Source organism: Salmo salar, chromosome 22, assembly GCF_965601325.2.
Source record: "Salmo salar chromosome 22, fSalSal1, whole genome shotgun sequence".
Classification (NCBI taxonomy): domain Eukaryota; kingdom Metazoa; phylum Chordata; class Actinopteri; order Salmoniformes; family Salmonidae; genus Salmo; species Salmo salar.
Window position 1 is genome coordinate 34,868,503 of NC_138312.1, and position 20,290 is coordinate 34,888,792.

Consider the following 20,290-nt stretch of genomic DNA (forward strand, 5'->3'; position numbering starts at 1 on the left):
GCTTTGCAGAGTTCAAGTAACAGACACATCTCAACATCAACTGTTCAGAGACTGCGTAAATCAAGCCTTCATGGTCGAATTGCTGCAAAGAAACCACTACTAAAGGACACCAATTAGAAGAAGAGACTTGCTTAGGCCAAGAAACACAATCAATGGACATTAGACTGGTGGAAATGTGTCCATTGGTCTGATGAGTCCAAATTTGCCATTTTTGGTTCCAACCGCCATGTCTTTGTGAGACGTAGAGTAGGTGAGAACGGATGATTTCCGCATGTGTGGTTCCCACCGTGAAGCATGGAGGAGGAAGTGTGATGGTGTGGGGGTGCTTTGCTAGTGACACTCTCAGTGATTTATTTAGAATTCAAGGCACACTTAACCAGCATGGCTACCACAGCATTCTGCAGCGATACGCCGTCCCATCTGGTTTGCGCTTAGTGGGATTATCATTTGTTTTTCAACAGGACACTGACCCAACACACCTCCAGGCTGTGTAATGGCTATTTGACCAAGAAGGAGAGTGATGCATCACCTGACCTGGCCTCCACCTCAACCCAATTGAGATCGTTTGGGATGAGTTGGACTGCAGAGGGAAGGAAAAGCAGCCAACAAGTGCTCAGCATATATGGGAACTCCTTCAAGACTGTAGGAGAAGCATTCCAGGTGAAGCTGGTTGAGAGAATGCCAAGAGTGGGCAAAGCTGTCATCAAGGCAAAGGGTGGCTATTTTGAAGAATCTAAAATCTATTTTGATTTGTTTAACACTTTTTTGGTTACTACGTGTTATTTCATAGTTTTGATGTCTTCACTATTATTCTACAATGTAGAAAATAGTACAAATAAAGAAAAACCTTTGAATGAGTAGGTGTGTCTAAACTTTTGACTGGTACTGTATGTGGCATAACATTCATGATGTGACGCAGTTGCTTTACACCTAGATTATGAAACACTGGACCAAAACGAAATGGTATCCATAATGTTTTATAGGACCTCTCTTTATGATCATATTGAATATAACATGAGCAATAAAGATATAGGCTACATTGTCTGTTAAATCAAACGCAGCCATTAAAAACATTTTATAATTAGCTACAGTATGTATTGTAGCAGTTTGTACTGAGCCTATAGATGTGTAATTCATTATGATTACGAGAGTTATTTTGAATCGAGAAATGTTTCGAATGTTAAATTAATTGAAGGTAATTACATTTAATCAGTTAATCATTTATGTTAATCATCGTTAATCACGATTTACAAGAATGTCACAGCATTAATGATTGAAACAATTTTAGCCATTGATTTCATAGCTCAGTGTGCATACACTGTAAGTAGGCTACAATACATTTACTGTTTCACCAACTCCAGTCTATAATTGCGAGGGATACTTATCGCGATTTATTTGTAGGGTCATCATGAGTTTTCCGTCACATGCCCAGGGACTACTTTGGTCTAGTTATAGACAAGGCCAAGAAATATTCTTGACCTATAGTTACCTGGCCAGGAACAATTATTTGCCCTAGTTGGCATGATGCACTAGAGTGGAAATTCTTCTGATGTATTTTCACAAAATATTGTCATTTACTTGATACTTTCTGATTAATTGGGTGATGATTCATGGAAAGAGTATGTACATTCAGTATATAGTACTGCTTGTAAAGCTGTACATGGACACATGTTGCTCTCTCTCTCTTTCTCGCTGGTGGACTGATTCTCTGCTCTTCTTTCTGACGTGTGCAATTGTTGTTTACTCCCGTTCATGGATTTAAAGCATAGGATTGGTGTAGGGCTAGATGGAGTTGGATTGGTGCAGGGCAATGTAGAGGGAGTCTATTCTCAATGGAAAAAATGCTGTGTGTTATATATACATGGTATTTCTTACACCAGTCCATTCCTTTTGAATCCACGAGGGGGAGTGAATAGGGGCATACTTCAGGGAGAATGGTAGAAACGGACCCTAGCCATTCACATTGGGAAGCCAGATGCAATTCCTCCTCAATTGTGCAGTTCATCTTTCTGATACTAGAGGTCCCTGTTGGAATATAAAAAGAAGAAAGAAGTACTACTGTGCAACAAGCAGTAGGTTCTACTGAAGTATCCAGAAACAAACTAGTGTGTGGGAGCATATATGTGTTTATGGGTGATGGTATGTGTTGTGTCTGTGGTGTCCATTAATGTGTTCTTTTTATATAGTGAGGTGTAATCTATTATATTGTCAATCTGTTGCCTTAGTTTCTTCTTTGTAGAGTCTGGGTGTGATTTCCTCGACGTTGTGTGTTAGTGTGTATTAGTGTGTTTGCTGTTTTCCATGCATTGATTGATGTATTTGTGCTTTTAGAGATGTTGGTAAGTGTTTTGTGTGTGTTAATCAGTATGTTCATTGATTAGTTAGTTTCCTCTTTGTTATGTCTAGGGGTGTCTTTCTTATATGTGAGTCTTTTTTCTGTGTGTGCATGTGCGTGTGTGTGTACGTACACATATGCGTGAATATGTGTGTTTGTGCTGTGGAGACGCTTTGGGTATGTGGTTTGTCAGAACAGGCTGTGACAGGGCATGCTCATGATTACAGAGGGCTGTGTGTTTTGTAACTGAACAGAAACTGCTGCCAACACACACACCTTCAAAACACCACACACACACCCCTGCAAAACAACACACACCTTCAAAACAACACACACACACACACACCCCTGCAAAACAACACACACCCCTGCAAAACACACACACACACAAAACACACACACACCTTCAAAACACACACACACCCCTGCAAAACCACACACACAAAACTTCAAAACACACACGAAAAACCCCCACACCTTCAAAACAACGCACACACCTGCAAAACACCCTGCGCCTCTAGCTCTCCCGGCTTGCCATTTCTGCCTATGCCATCACACACACACACACACACACACCACTTCACATATGCAGACATGGAAAAGACAGCCATACAAATACACAATATAAACATGTAAAATTTAGAAACTTACATTTGAAGAGACCCATGCAAATGCTAGCCTCGTAAATACCAGATTGATGATATCCGTGTAGCGAACATCCATGTAAACTCGTGAGATCAGGCGAGGCTTACATGAAAACAAAATGCCAGCAACCAGCACTCACTATTTCTCTTGCTCTCTCTCACGCTAAAGTAAGTGTTTCGAGTGTTAATGGTGTTTAGTTTTTCCCAATTGCTAAATCACAATTTTGCAAACTAGGCTGGTTTTATTAAAATGCTTAACACAATTCACAAAACCACACACCCAAACTGCAAAATACCTCATATATCCTGCATAATGAAGCACTGCAACCAAAACTACATATAGCATTAGCATAATCAAAATCAAACGTTTGCACAAAATGGCACACACTTCATTCATAGTACCAGATTTCTGTCTAACCAACTACACACTGTTGGGCATAATGAAAAGCACTCTCATCTTTAGTATGCTTTGCCATAATACTAAAATAGTTCAAATTGTAGAAAATTCTTCAGATGCACAGAAATATTTGCAGATACACACATGCTGTTGAAACAATTTTTTTTTTTTTCACCAAACAAGTCAGTGCAACATATGCACAACAGATATATTTACATTGGACTGAACAAAAATATGCTCACAAAAAAAAAAAAAAAAAAAAAAAAAAAAAACAGTAAACTGAAAAAGAAAATAAATGTATATATATATATATATATACACACACACACTATATTATTTAAATATATAAATAAATAAGAGTCAAGAAAAATAATTAGGCAGCATCTTGCCGCACAGCTGGGTCTGGCCACAACGCCTCGTCCACGTCACAGGTAATATCTTCCCTTGCCAGCCATCGAGGGAAGAAGCGCCTTGAGTGCCTTATCCATCCCTGAATCGCACCCACATCAATCTCATCACATGCCTCTTCCATAGCCTGCACAAGAGGCATGCGCACAAAGGGCTGCCGGTCGTATACCTTCCACTGCCATGCCAAAAATAACTCTTCTATGGGGTTCAGAAATGGTGAGTATGGTGGGAGGTATTGCACAAGAAATGGTTGGTGGTCAGCAAACCAGTTTCGGACTGGGGCTGCAAGATGAAAGCTCACGTTGTCCCATACTACAATGTACAGGGTTCATTGATGGTCTGTATCATTCATACGCTCTGGTGGTATGAGAATGTTGTGGAGTCTGTCCAGAAATGGGAGAATATGGCCTGTGTTGTATGGTCCAAGGTTGGCATGACGGTGGAGGACACCATGCGTATTGGAGATGGCAGCGCACATTGTGATGTTCCCACCACGTTGGCCAGGAACATCTATAATGGCTCTGTGGCCAATGATGTTTCTCCCACTTCTTCTGGTCTTTGCTAGGTTGAACCTAGCCTCATCTATAAAGATGAACTCATGTGGGATTGCATGAGCATCCATTTCCAGTACTCCCTGAAAACAAAGAACAAAAGCAGTCAATATGGTGTTATTCAGTACACTGGGAAACAATGTTGCGTGTAGTGTACTGCAGTCAATATTGTACTTACATCCACATGTGCTCGTCTGACCTCTTTGTTTCTGAGAGTTTCTCTCAAACGGCACCTTATAAAGTTGTTTCATTCTGATTTGGTTTCGCTTGAGAATGCGAGCCAATGTGGACAGACTGACTCGTTGAATGTTGTTGAATATGGTGTTGTCTTGGATGATGTGGCTTTGAATTTCTCGTAATCTGATTTCATTATTTTCCAAAACCAAGTTTACAATGGCAGCTTCCTGTATCCCGGTGAACATTTGGCCCCTTCCTCCACCATGGTTGTGTCTCAGTCCTTTAGAAATAAATAAATAAAATAAATATAGGGCTTGGACAATGCAGCCTAAAGATATTTTCCCCACAGTAGAGTAAATTCTACAGGAAATTTGTGCAGTTAGTGTATGACATCAGCCATTCATGAAGTAAACAGGTGTCACCCAACTGATACACTATGACATGGTGTGTACTACATAGTGTGAAATAAATGTTGGTTACATACCTGTACTCCAGTCTAAATGTCCGGATGACACAGGCGACAGTAAAACGGCTCAAGTTGGGCTGCACTCTCTGTCCAGCCTCTTGCATTGTCAGCCCATGGTTGATGACATGATCAACTAAGGTTGCTCTGATTTCATTTGAAAGTTGTTGTCTTCTTCAGCCATGAACTCCTCTACCAGCTCTACCCCTACCTCTCACTCCCCCTCTCATTCTCACTCCCCCTCTCATTCTCACCCTCCCTCTTCCGCTTCCTCTCTCTGCAACAGCTTCCATTGTTGTTGTAAAACAAAAGGTGCTCACCTGTGTTCTTTTCATAGTGCTTACTTCCTGATTGAAGTGGTAGCAATTAACCAATGAGGTGTTTGGCCAGGTGGCACATGTATTGGCCAATTAGCTCATGTAGTGTCATTTTGAATGGCAGTGTTTTGAAATGGCAAACATGTGACTTTATGTCAGATTGTTGTGTGTTATGCAGAGAACCGTGTGCAGTGCATTTAAAAAGTGCCATTTTGAATTGCAAAATGTGTGTAAAGCAGAAAATGTGTTTAGACTTTTGGAGACTTGAGAAGAGGTTTTGCTCTCTATGTGTCAGTTTAAATAATTGTGCTGTGCATGTAATTTTAGTGTGTTAGCAATTGGAAAAAACTGTAATGTTGTTTCCTTTCCCTCAGTAGAGACAAATAGTCAGACAGACAGACAGACAGACAGACAGACAGACAGAGATGACTATTCTGGGTGCTTAGGATCTGTTAAAATCTGTTGACAGCGAGCCTCTTGTGTGAAGGTGCCAGATTTGCCTGAGGCGACAAGAGATTGAGCAACTTCATTCCTACTGAACCCTAGCGATTTAATTTGTTTACCTTTGTTTTGGTGTGGTGAAGAGAATATAAAAATTATAAACATCTTAAAAAGTATTTTGCGTTTGCCATTAAACTACTTTTTTTAGAGAAGAAAGTTCTCTAGTATTTGTGGAAAAAGCACAATGAGAGTTACATTGTTATTGTGTTTTATATATCTACTGTACAGGGTTGGTGAGTAACTGATTACATGTAATCAGTTGCATGTAATCAATTACGTTACCGGAAAACAAAATTGTAATCAGATTACAGATACTTTTTAAAAACTAGATGATTACTCCTTGGATTACTTTTAAATTTAGAAAGGATTTTTGCATTAATTATTGGGCTCCCGAGTGGCACAGCGGTCTGGGGCACTGCATCTCAGTGCTTGAGGCGTCACTACAGACCCTGGTTCAATTCCAGGCAGTATCACAACCGGCCACGATTGGGAATCCCATAGGGCGGCGCACAGTCGTCCGGGTTAGGGTTTGGCCGGGGTAAGCCATCATTGTAAATAAGAATTTGTTTTTAACTGACTTGCCTAGTTAAATAAAGGATACAAATAATAATAATTACAATTGTAACGGATTACATTTAGAAAGTAACCTACCCGACAATGCTACTGTATATGCAGTGATGTCATTCAGCACATATGCATATTTTGTTGTTCTTCACATCCAACAACACATTTCTATTTGTGCCCAATCCCCCCTCCAATACTTCCCCCACCAATCACCTCCTTCCTCTAGCAAGGCCTCTACCAATCACGTCCTTCCTCTAATGAGGCCTCTACCAATCTCTGTTCTCTTGTACTGTCTACTCCAATCCCGTCCCTCCACTAGTCCGTGGTGCTCACACAGATCTGCTGTAATTAGACAATCATATCCACATGTGGATCAAACTGCCTTTCAACCATTCAATCCCTCCCTCCCTCCCTCCCTCCCTCCCTCCCTCCCTCCCTCCCTCCCTCCCTCCCTCCCTCCCTCCCTCCCTCCCTCCCTCCCTCCCTCCCTCCCACTTAATTCTCCTTTTTCCTCCCTCTGTTTTTCTCAATCCCTTATTTTCCCCTTACACTCACTACCCTCCTCATGCCCCTCTCCGCCAACCCCCACTATTTCTTTCTCTCTCTCTGTTTTTCTAGCTCTCTCTCATTGAATTACCATAAGTGCAGCTCGCTGGCAAAATGTGCCAGGTTGTTCTGATTAAGAGTTCTGTAACAGAACTTTCCAAATGATCTCGAGGAGTTACAGAGAGGAGAGAGAGAGCGCGAGAGAGAGAGAAAGAAAGAAAGAGTGATATGTAAGGGAGGGATAGGGGTATCGGGTGGGTGAATGTTGGAAGTAAGAAAAATTGTTTCAGAGAGACTTGAAAAGAAAAATGGAGCTAGGTACATGCAGAGAGTATGGGACAAAGGGAGAGTAAGGAAAAGGGACCAAGTAAAGTGAGAGATGTGAGGGGGAGAGGGAGAATGATAGCAGAGAATGGAGAGAAAGAGAGTTGGAATAAGACCGTAATGGTAGTTGACAGAGGTGGGTTCAGCACAGGTTCACAGTGACATCATGGCTGATTTCTGAGCAGCGTTTATATAGGAAAACTATTCACCTCTCATTGGACACACATGTAGAGGAATATGCACTCCCTCCTCACGCACACGCACACGCACACACACAGATTGTAAATCCGCTGGCCGTATGCTGACCCATACTGGATGTAAAACAACACAAAGTCATGTATCTCAATCCATCAATAAACTCACTCTCTCTGACATCCATTTCTCTGCTATTTAAATTGCACTGCATCTTGGCTGCAGCTAAATGTATGTGTTCTTCAGCAGTATTTCTCTCTCTCTCTCTCTCTGTGTGCGTGTAGGTGTGTAAGATGCACAGTGTTGGGCTGCAGTAGAATGAATGAACTCCTTCATCACTCAGGATGTGTGTTTAACTTTATAACTCAAAACTGACAACTGTTCCCCTGCTACTCTCTCTCGCTGTCTCTCTCTCTCTCTCTCTCTCTCTCTCTCTCTCTCTCTTTCTAGGATTGGTGTCCTTAAACTGGGATCGTTGTTGGTAATCTGCGCTAATGTGACTAGAATGACGTTGTATACAACAGCCAACTTTCCGGGACATAGACATGTCTTGTACGGGCAGAAAGCTTAAATTGTTGTTAATCTAACTGCAGTGTCCAATTAACAGTAGTTATTACAGTGAAACAATACCATGCTATTGTTTGAGGAGAGTGCACAAAACATTTATCACGGGAACTGGTTTGATACATTCACCTCTGAAGGTAAATAATGTACTTACATTCAGTAATCTTGCTCTGATTTGTCACCCTGAATGTCCCAGAGATAAAATGTAGTATAGTTTTGTTTGATAAAATGCATTTTTATGTTCAAATGTAGGAACTGGGGTCTACAAAAAAAAATTATGAAATGTATTCACTACTGTAAGTCGCTCTGGATAAGAGCGTCTGCTAAATGACTAAAATGTAATGTAAAATGTACAGTTTGACCCCACTACTGTCTCTGGCTCCACACCCACCCCACCTGGCCATCCAGATGTGTGAAAGTTACTGTATAAGCTAATGATCCATCATGTATGACATTCCTGGGTGTGTGTAAACTTAAATCTTTTATTACCATAGCATTTTTGTATTTTGTCTATAGTTATGTACTTGAAAATGTATCAATTGACCAATTCGGCACATTTGGGAAAACTCCTGGCAGACTTGATACAAAATGTTGTGCAGTAATGTAATCCTTCACTGGATCAGTCTGAAACTTTGCACACACATTCTGCTGCCATCTGGTGGCCAAAATCTAAATTAAACCTATATTCCTATCTTGAAGTATTGCTTTTTTATTGCATTTCAAAGATGATGGAACAAAATAATTAAAAAAAATAGGAGTTTTTTGTTTGTATTGTCTTTTACCAGATCTAATGTGTTATATTCTCCTACATTAATTTTACATTTCAATGAACTTCAAAGTGTTTCCTTTCAAATGGTATCAAGGAAATACATATCCTTGCTTCAGGTCCTGAGCTACAGGCAGTTAGATTTGGGTATGTCATTTTAGGTGAAAATTTAATAAAAGGGTACGATCCTTGATTAAGTCTCAGCCTCTCTCTCTCTCTCTCTCTCTCTCTCTCTCTCTCAATTCAATTCAATTCAATTCAATTCAAGGGGCTTTATTGGCATGGGAAACATATGTTAACATTGCCAAATCACTCTCTCTCTTTTTGTCTCACCAAATCTCTTGGACTCTCTGCCACTGGTACAGTGTGTTCTTTGTATGTGTGTGTGAGGCTGTGTGTATCTGTGTGAGGGAGTTCAAGTGTATTTGTGTGTGGGGGTGTGTTTGTTTGTATTTGTTTGTGTTTGTTCTTGTTTCCAACACTTAACATACCTGCTAAGAGTTGAACACAAAGGCTAATAGTGGTTAGTGAAAGTGTGTGTGTATTTAGAATGTATGTGTGTGCACGTGCATGAGTGCATATACTGATGCAAGAGTGTTTGCATATCTGTGGACGTGGGTGTTTCTATTCGTGTGTGTATGTGTTTATTTGTGTGTGTGTGTGTGTGTGTGTGTGTGTGTGTGTGTGTGTGTGTGTGTGTGTGTGTGTGTGTGTGTGTGTGTGTGTGTGTGTGTGTGTGTGTGTGTGTGTGTGTGTGTGTGTGTGTGCATGTCTGTTGTCCTCAGCATGCCTCTCAGAGCTTCACATGACATCAATCTGAGAGCAACGGGATAGTGATCTCATTACCAACAGCCTGCTGCTGATTAAAACCTGCCGTCTACACTCCCTCCCTCCTTTCCTCTCTCCTCCCTCCATCCCCCTATCCCCTCCCTCTCCTACCCCGTCCCTCCCTCTTTCCAGCCTGGGGCTCACACCCTTCTGCGGTTTCTCCACTGCTCACGTCCAAATGGGGCCCCATTTTAAGTTCTCCAAAAAGTCACTCATGCGCTCCCTCTCTTTTTACCTTCTTCTGCCTTATTTCTAGTTCTCTCTCAGCTTCGGCCTTATTTCCATTTCTCTCTCAGCCTCTGCTTTATTTCCAGTTCTCTCTCTGCTTCGGCCTTATGTCCAGTTCTCTCTCAGCTTCTTCCTTATTTCCAGTTCTCTCTCAGCTTCGGCCTTATTTCCAGTTCTCTCTCAGCTTCTTCCTTATTTACAGTTCTCTCTCAGCTTTTGTCTTATTTCCAGTTCTCTCTCAGCTTCGGGCCTTATTTCCAGTTCTCTCTCAGCTTCTGCCTTATTTCCAGTTCTCTCTCAGCTTCAGCCTTATTTCCAGTTCTCTCTCAGCTTCTGCCTTATTTCCAGTTCTCTCTCAGCTTCGGTCTTCTTCTTCTTGTTTCTCTGCTGTCTTCCTTTACCTGGAACAAACATAGCTGTAATGCCTTTCACATTTCCTTTACATTATCCAGGCCCTCCCCCTATTCTTCTCATGTTCCATCCTGACCCAATCCCCCTTTTGTTCCTCTCTTTCTCTCACAGCCTGTAGCAGATGTACATAATGCACTTAGGTTCATTTATTTATTGTTTGTTTGTTTCTTTGGCAGCAGCTAATCTCGCTGGAGTCCACACGAAGTGCAAAATACAATACAACACAATCACACAATTAGACAGAAACCGACCTGATCAAGGAAACGGAAATTTGGTGAATAGTTGTGGATAGCGAACAGAGGGTGATGGTAAGGTGTGTGTGTGTGTGTGTGTCAGTGAATTGTGCAAAGAACAGGGGGAGCAGATTTATGGGTTGAGTGTGTGTGGGTGTGTGTATGCAGTCAACAGAATTAGGTATTAAAGGCAGATAATAGGTAAATCTCTATTTCCTATCCCCTTTCCGCGTGTACACACACACAGACAGACAGACAGACACTCAACCCATAAATCTACTCCCCCTGCTCTTCGCACACTTCACTGACACTGAAACACAAACACTACTAACCTTTAACCTCCCTGATGCTACTGCCCACAGACAGTAATATGCTCACACACGCATGCAAGCACTCACACCACACACACACACACACACCACACACACACACACACACACACACACACACACACACACACACACACACACACACACACACACACACACACAAACATCTATTGCATGGTGAGACACTTTCTTACATATATATTGAAGGTAAGGTCCATCGGCCCTATGATAGAGTCTTCATTTGATTTGCTGATCAGTTACCAGCAGTCTGCTAAAGTTAGTTTCAGTCTTTATTTGATATGCTGGAATCCCAGCAAGCACATTTGCTTCCTTAGAAGTTGTGGGAACATACGTTTTTGGTTCTGGGAACGAAGCCATACGTTTCTAGAATGGTAAAATGGAATGTTATTTAAACGGAATAAAACATTTAACCTATTCTGTCAAAGTACATTTTTAGGTTGCAGGAAGGTTCTGAGAACGTTTTACTATGGTTCTCTGAAGGTTTTCCTGGGAGCTTTCATTAACGTCCTGAGAACGGAAATTATTGGTAATTTGAAGGTAGCTAAATAATGTTCTGAGAACATGTTTCAGTAAGAGTTTTAATAACACTGCTAGGTTAGGTTAACTGTTTTGCACAGATAGGACACATGGAAATGAATTTGCTTAGGCATTAATCTTGCAAACACATTTCTTTTTTATTGTGGCACTGTGTCAGTCAGATTCAAACCTATGAGCTTCTGTTCTTTATCCATGGAATTAGTCAGCTGCGCCACCAGGATGGAGCTAGAATGCCATGTTCTTTTAACTCATACAAAGCTGTTCATTCTAGGTCTGGATTCAATCAGATCAAGTTTTACCCGGCGTTAGCCGTTACCTGCATAGCTGATGTTTTGTCGGTGTCGGAGGTGGAAATGCGCTGGAGCTGTCAAATCAGTTGGCAGCTTCTCTTGATCATTGTGATAAAGCCACACCGTCCCACTCGCGTTAGAAGTTCTGAACGAGAAAGTGTAGGCTATATAGAAATAATGACACTCAAGTTGAAAATCATTAAACCTAATCGAGGTGTACAGTATATTACATCTCACATTCCAGTGTTCGAAACAAGGCTGCATGGGATTTCTCTTAAAGCGACTCGCAATGCCTGCTTTAGGTATAATGCCAGAAGTCGCTTGTGGATTTGACTGCTCTAACGGTATCACTTCCGACACTGCCAAAACAACCGCTATGTGGATGTCAGATAAAGCAGATCAGATTGAATAGAGCTCTTAGTTTATTCAAACAGACCCCATTTCAAAGAAACAAGCACTCATTAAGATCAGGTGTGGCCAATTAGTGGGCTCGGCCAACACACCTGAACAAACATAAAGAAAAAATATTGTTTGGTATTTGTTTCATTATTTCATTGTTGATATAGTCCCAAAATGTTTTGAATGTCAGCAAAACGCAGCATCATATGATGCAAAATCACTTTAAATATAACCATGAGGAAACCTGTAGAAAACTTTACGCTAAAGTACTGAAATTCCCACGGAAAAATATTGTTTCTTAACCTGTTGGGTCTAGGGGGCAGCATTTGCACGTCTGGATAAAAAAAATGTACCCGATTTAATCTGGTTACTAATCCTACCCAGTAACTAGAATATGCATATACTTATTATATATGGATAGAAAACACTCTAAAGTTTCCAAAACTGTTTGAATGGTGTCTGTGAGTATAACAGAACTCATTTGGCAGGCAAAACCCTGAGACATTTTCTGACAGGAAGTGGATACCTGATGTGTTGTATTGACTTTAAACCTATCCCATTGAAAAACACAGGGGTTTAGGAATATTTTGGCACTTCCTATTGCTTCCACTAGATGTCACCAGCCTTTACAAAGTGTTTTGAGTCTTCTGGAGGGAGATCTGACCGAACAAGAGCCATGGAACGATGATGTCCCATTAGACACCTGGCGCGCTAGTTCATGTTGGGTACCCTCGTTCCAATACGTTATAAAAGAGTATGCATTCGTCCACCTTGAATATTATTCATGTTCTGGTTAAAAAAAGGCCCTAATGATTTATGCTATACAACGTTTGACATGTTTGAACGAACGGAAATATATTTTTTCCCCTCGTTCATGACGAGAAGTCCGGCTGGCTTACATCATGTGCTAACGAGACGGAGATTTTTGGACATAAATGATGAGCTTTTTTGAACAAAACTACATTCGTTATGGACCTGTGATACCTGGAAGTGACATCTGATGAAGAGAATCAAAGGTAATGGATTATTTACATAGTATTTTCGATTTTAGATCTCCCCAACATGACGTCTAGTCTGTATTGCAACGCGTATTTTTCTGGGCGCAGTGCTCAGATTATTGCAAAGTGTGATTTCCCAGTAAGGTTATTTTTAAATCTGGCAAGTTGATTGCGTTCAAGAGATGTAAATCTATAATTCTTTAAATGACAATATAATATTTTACCAATGTTTTCTAATTTTAATTATTTAATTTGTTACGCTGACTTGACTGCCGGTTATTGGAGGGAAACGATTTCCTCAACATCAATGCCATAGTAAAACGCTGTTTTTGGATATAAATATGAACTTGATAGAACTAAAAATGCATGCATTGTCTAACATAATGTCCTAGGAGTGTCATCTGATGGAGATTGTAAAAGGTTAGTGCATCATTTTAGCTGGTTTTATGGTTTTGGTGACCCTGTCTTTGACTTGACAAAACATTACACACAACTCTTGTAAATGTACTGTCCTAACATACTCTAAATTTATGCTTTCGCCGTAAAACCTTTTTGAAATCGTAAAACGTGGTTAGATTAAGGAGATGTTTATCTTTCAAATGGTGTAAAATAGTTGTATTTTTGAAAAATTTGAATTTTGACATTTATTTGGATTCAAATTTGCCGCTCTTGAAATGCACCTGCTGTTGATGGAGTGCACCACGGGTGGCACGCTAGCGTCCCACCTAGCCCCAAGAGGTTAACGGAGACATAATGGCGCCGGAGGAGATGGCTGCAGTTACAGGCTCTTAACCAATTGTGCTATTGTGTGTGTGTTTTTTGCATTATTTTAACTTATTTTGTACATAATATTTCTGTCATCGTCTCTTTTGACCGAAAAGAGCTTCTGGATATCAGAACAGCGATTACTCACCTTGTACTGGAAGAAGATTTTTTCTTTAACAAGTCGGATGCGAATGATTTACTTGAGACACCAGACAAGGCCCAAATCCCCATCATTCGCATGAAGAAGAGATGGAGATGTTGGGGTCATAGGTTGGGGTGCCCTGTAAGAATCCGACGGCGAGTGGGTAACCCGTCTCTACCATCAGTCCTATTAGCCAACGTGCAATCATTGGATAATAATCTGGATGAACTCCGATCAAGACTATCCTACCATTGGGACTGTAATATCTTATGTTTCACCTAGTCGTGGCTGAATGACGACATGGATAACATATAGCTGGCTGGGATTTCCGTGCCTCTGCAAAATAGAACAGCTGCCTCCTTTAAGACAAGAGGTGGCAGTCTGTGTCTATTTGTCAATAACAGCTGGTGCACGAAATCTAATATTAAGTGGGGGGTGGGTTAGAAGGATTACTTTATCCTATCCCAGGTATTCCTTAAAGAGGTGGGGTTTCAGATGTCTCCGGAAGGTGGTGATTGACTCCGCTGTCCTGGCATCGTGAGGGAGCTTGTTCCACCATTGGGGTGCCAGAGCAGCGAACCGTTTTGACTGGGCTGAGCGGGAACTGTGCTTCCGCAGAGGTAGGGGGGCCAGCAGGCCAGAGGTGGATGAACGCAGTGCCCTTGTTTGGGTGTAGGGCCTGATCAGAGCCTGAAGGTACAGAGGTGCCGTTCCCCTCACAGCTCCGTAGGCAAGCACCATGGTCTTGTAGCAGATGCAAGCTTCAACTGGAAGCCAGTGGAGTGTGCGGAGGAGCGGGGTGACGTGAGAGAAATTGGGAAGGTTGAACACCAGACGGGCTGCGGCGTTCTGGATGAGTTGTAGGGGTTTAATGGCACAGGCAGGGAGCCCCACCAACAGCGAGTTGCAGTAATCCAGACGGGAGATGACAAGTGCCTGGATTAGGACCTGCGCCGCTTCCTGTGTAAGGCAGGGTCATACTCTGCGAATGTTGTAGAGCATGAACCTACAGGATCGGGTCATCGCCTTGATGTTAGCGGAGAACGACAGGGTGTTGTCCAGGGTCACGCCAAGGCTCTTAGCACTCTGGGAGGAGGACACAATGGAGTTGTCAACCGTGATGGTGAGATCATGGAACGGGCAGTCCTTCCCCGGGAGGAAGAGCAGCTCCATCTTGCCGAGGTTCAGCTTGAGGTGGTGATCCATCATCCACACTGATATGTCTGCCAGACATGCAGAGATGCGATTCGCCACCTGGTTATCAGAAGGGGGAAATGAGAAGATTAATTGTGTGTCGTCTGCATAGCAATGATAGGAGAGACCATGTGAGGATATGACAGAGCCAAGTGACTTGGTGTATAGCGAGAATAGGAGAGGGCCTAGAACTGAGCCCTTGGGGACACCAGTGGTGAGAGCACGTGGTGCGGAGACGGATTCTCGCCACGCCACCTGGTTGGAGCGACCTGTCAGATAGGACGCAATCCAAGAGTGAGCCGTGCCGGAGATGCCCAACTCGGAGAGGGTGGAGAGGAGGATCTGATGGTTCACAGTATCAAAGGCAGCAGATAGGTCTAGAAGGATGAGAGCAGAGGAGAGAAAGTTAGCTTTAGCAGTGCGGAGAGCCTCCGTGACACAGAGAAGAGCAGTCTCAGTTGAATGACCAGTCTTGAAACCTGACTGATTTGGATCAAGAAGGTCATTCTGAGAGAGATAGCAAGAGAGCTGGCCAAGGACGACACGCTCAAGAGCTTTGGAGAGAAAAGAAAGAAGGGATACTGGTCAGTAGTTGTTGACATCGGAGGGATCGAGTGTAGGTTTTTTGAGAAGGGGTGCAACTCTCGCTCTCTTGAAGACGGAAGGGACGTAGCCAGCGGTCAAGGATGAGTTGATGAGCGAGGTGAGGTAAGGGCGAACGTCTCCGGAAATGGTCTGGAGAAGAGAGGAGGGGATAGGGTCAAGCGGGCAGATTGTTGGGTGGCCGGCCGTCACAAGTCGCAAGATTTCATCTGGAGAGAGAGGGGAGAAAGAGGTCAAAGCATAGGGTAGGGCAACGTGAGCAGGACCAGCGGTGTCGTTTGACTTAACCTCTATGGGCTAGGTGGGACGCTAGCGTCCCACCCGTGGTGCACTCCATCAACAGCAGGTGCATTTCAAGAGCGGCAAATTTCAATCCAAATAAATGTCAAAATTCAAATTTTTCAAACATACAACTATTTTACACCCTTTGAAAGATAAACATCTCCTTAATCTAACCACGTTTTACGATTTCAAAAAGGTTTTACGGCGAAAGCATAAATTTAGAGTATGTTAGGACAGTACATTTACAAGAGTTGTGTGTAATGTTTTGTCAATTCAAAGACAGGGTCACCAAAACCATAAAACCAGCTAAAATGATGCACTAACCTTTTACAATCTCCATCAGATGACACTCCTAGGACATTATGTTAGACAATGCATGCATTTTTAGTTCTATCAAGTTCATATTTATATCCAAAAACAGCGTTTTACTATGGCATTGATGTTGAGGAAATCGTTTCCCTCCAATAACCGGCAGTCAAGTCAACACCACAAATTAAATAATTAAAATTAGAAAACATTGGTAAAATATTATATTGTCATTTAAAGAATTATAGATTTACATCTCTTGAACGCAATCAACTTGCCCGATTTAAAAATAACCTTACTGGGAAATCACACTTTGCAATAATCTGAGCACTGCGCCCAGAAAAATACGCGTTGCAATACAGACTAGACGTCATGTTGGGGAGATCTAAAATCGAAAATACTATGTAAATAATCCATTACCTTTGATTCTCTTCATCAGATGTCACTTCCAGGTATCACAGGTCCATAACGAATGTAGTTTTGTTCAAAAAAGCTCATCATTTATGTCCAAAAATCTCCGTCTTGTTAGCACATGATCTAAGCCAGCCGGACTTCTCGTCATGAACGAGGGGAAAAAATATATTTCCGTTCGTTCAAACATGTCAAACGTTGTATAGCATAAATCATTAGGGCCTTTTTTAACCAGAACATGAATAATATTCAAGGTGGACGAATGCATACTCTTTTATAACGTATTGGAACGAGGGTACCCAACATGAACTAGCGCGCCAGGTGTCTAATGGGACATCATCGTTCCATGGCTCTTGTTCGGTCAGATCTCCCTCCAGAAGACTCAAAACACTTTGTAAAGGCTGGTGACATCTAGTGGAAGCAATAGGAAGTGCCAAAATATTCCTCAGCCCCTGTGTTTTTCAATGGGATAGGTTTAAAGGTAATACAACACATCAGGTATCCACTTCCTGTCAGAAAATGTCTCAGGGTTTTGCCTGCCAAATGAGTTCTGTTATACTCACAGACACCATTCAAACAGTTTTAGAAACTTTAGAGTGTTTTCTATCCATATATAATAAGTATATGCATATTCTAGTTACTGGGTAGGATTAGTAACCAGATTAAATCGGGTACATTTTTTTTATCCAGCCGTGCAAATACTGCCCCCTAGCCCTAACAGGTTAACAAATGAGGATCGGATGTCGTCGACCTTTTTTTCAAAATGGTTGACGAAGTAATCCACAGAGTGAGAGGGGGGGAGGGGGAGGAGGATTCAGGAGGGAGGAGAAGGTGGCAAAGAGATTCCTATGGTTAGAGGCAGATGCTTGGAATTTAGAGTGGTAGAAAGTGGCTTTAGCAGCAGAAACAGAGGAAGAAAATGTAGAGAGGTGGGAGTGAAAAGATGCCAGGGCCGCAGGGAGGCTAGTTTTCCTCCATTTCCGCTCGGCTGCCCGGAGCCCTGTTCTGTGAGCTTGCAATGAGTCATCAAGTCACGGAGCAGGAGGGGAGGACAGAGCCGGCCGGCAGGATAGGGGACATAGAGAGTCAAAGGATGCAGAAAAGGAGGAGAGGAGGGTTGAGGAGGCAGAATCAGGAGATTGGTTGGAGAAGGTTTGAGCAGAGGGAAGAGATGATAGGATGGAAGAGGAGAGAGTAGCAGGAGAGAGAGCGAAAGTTGCGACGGCGCAATACCATCTGAGTAGGGGCAGAGTGAGTAGTGTTGGAGGAGAGCAAGAGGGAAAAGGATACAAGGTAGTGGTCGGAGACTTGGAGGGGAGTTGCAGTGAGATTAGTAGAAGAACAGCATCTAGTAAAGATGAGGTCAAGCGTATTGCCTGCCTTGTGAGTAGGGGGGGACGGTGAGAGGGTTAGGTCAAAAGAGGAGAGGAGTGGAAAGAAGGAGGTAGAGAGAAATGAGTCAAAGGTAGATGTAGGGAGGTTACTAAAGTCACCCAGAACTGTGAGGGGTGAGCCATCCTCAGGAAAGGAACTTATCAAGGCGTCAAGGTCATTGATGAACTCTCCAAGGGAACCTGGAGGGCGATAAATGATAAGGATGTTAAGCTTGAATGGGCTAGTGACTGTGACAGCATGGAATTCAAAGGAGGAGATAGACAGATGGGTCAGGGGAGAAAGAGAGAATGACCACTTGGGAGAGATGAGGATTCCAGTGCCACCACCCCTCTGACCGGATGCTCTCGGGGTATGCGAGAACACGTGGTCAGACGAGGAGAGAGCAGCAGTAGGAGTAGCAGTGTTTTCTGTGGTAATCCATGTTTCCGTCAGTGCCAAGAAGTCGAGGGACTGGAGGGTAGCATAGGCTGAGATTAACTCTGCCTTGTTGGCCGCAGACCGGCAGGGGCCACCAGGTTAGAGTGGCAGCGGTCACGCGGTGTGAAGCGTTTGTATGGCCTGTGCAGAGAGGAGAGAACAGGGATAGACAGACACATAGTTGACAGGCTACAGGAGAGGATACGCTAACTCAAAGGAGATTGGAATGAAAATTAACTAAACAACTGGGGAAGCGAGAGAGCAGGGCCTCCCTCACTAACCATTCACACAAACACTGAAATATAACTTTTCCAACTTCCACTTGAGAAATTATAATTGATGTAAACTACAGTGGTTCAATGTTTCCAGGAATAGGCTCAAACTTAGTTTATTCAGCTAGATAACTTGGTACAGTATTCTTCCGTGAAACCCACCCAGTGCACCGTATCCTATGACGCCGTAGCTAACTAGCGTCCGTACGTACATACTCCAACCAGAAGCCATGGATTACAGGGAACATCTCCACTGGGCTAAAGGGTAGAGCTTCCGCTTTCAAGGAGCAGGACTCTAACCCGGATGCTTATAAGAAATCCCGCTATGCCCTTCGACGAACCATCAAACAGGCAAAGCGTCAATGCAGGACTAAGATTGAATCTTACTACACCGGGTCCGACTCTTGTCGGATGTGGCAAGGTTTGCCAACTATTACGGACTACGAAGGGAAGCACAGCCGTGAGCTACCCAGTGACACAAGCCTGCCAGGCGAGCTAAATGACTTCTATGCATGCTTTGAGGCAACCAACACTGAAGCATGCATGCGAGCACCAGCTATTCCTGACGACTGTGTGATCACGATCTCCGTAGCCGATGTGAGTAAGACCTTTAAGCTTGCCGACGACACAACACTGGTAGGTGATGAGACAGCCTATAGGGAGGAGGTCAGAGACCTGGCAGTGTGGTGCCAGGATAACAACCTCTCCCTCAACGTGATCAAGACAAAGGAGATGATCATGGACTACAGGAAAAGGAGTGTCGAGCACGCCCCCATTCTCATTGACGGGGCTGTAGTTGAACAGGTTGAGAGCTTCAAGTACCTTGGTGTCCATCACCAATGACCTGTCATGGTCCAAACACACCAAGACAGTCGGGAAGAGGGCACGACAATGCCTATTCCCCCTCAGAAGACTGAAAATATTTTGCATGGGTCCCTTGATCCTCAAAAAGATCTGCAGCTGCACCATCAAGAGGATCGATGGTATGGCAACTGCTCGGCCTCCGACCGCAAAGCACTACAGAGGGTTGTGTATACGGCCCAGTACATCACTTTGGCCAAGCTTCCTGCCATTCAGGACCTCTATACCAGGCGGTGTCATTGTCAAAGACTCCAGCTGCTCTAGTCATAGACTGTTCCCTATGCTACTGCACGGCAAGCGGTACCGGAGCTCCAAGTCTAGGTCCAAAATGCTTCTTAACAGCTTCTACATCCAAGCCATAAGAGTCTTGAACAGCTAACCAAATGGCTACCCGGACTATTTGCATTGACCCCCCCCCCCCCCCCCATTTTTGCGCTGCTGGTAATCTCTGTTTATTATCTATGCATAGTCACTTTTCTTTTACCTACATGTACATATTGCCTAAATTACCTTGACTAACCTGTGCCCCCGCACATTGACTCTGTACCTCTACCTCCTGTATATAGCCTCATTAATGTTATTTTATTGTTGCTCTTTAATTATTTATTTTTCTATTTTT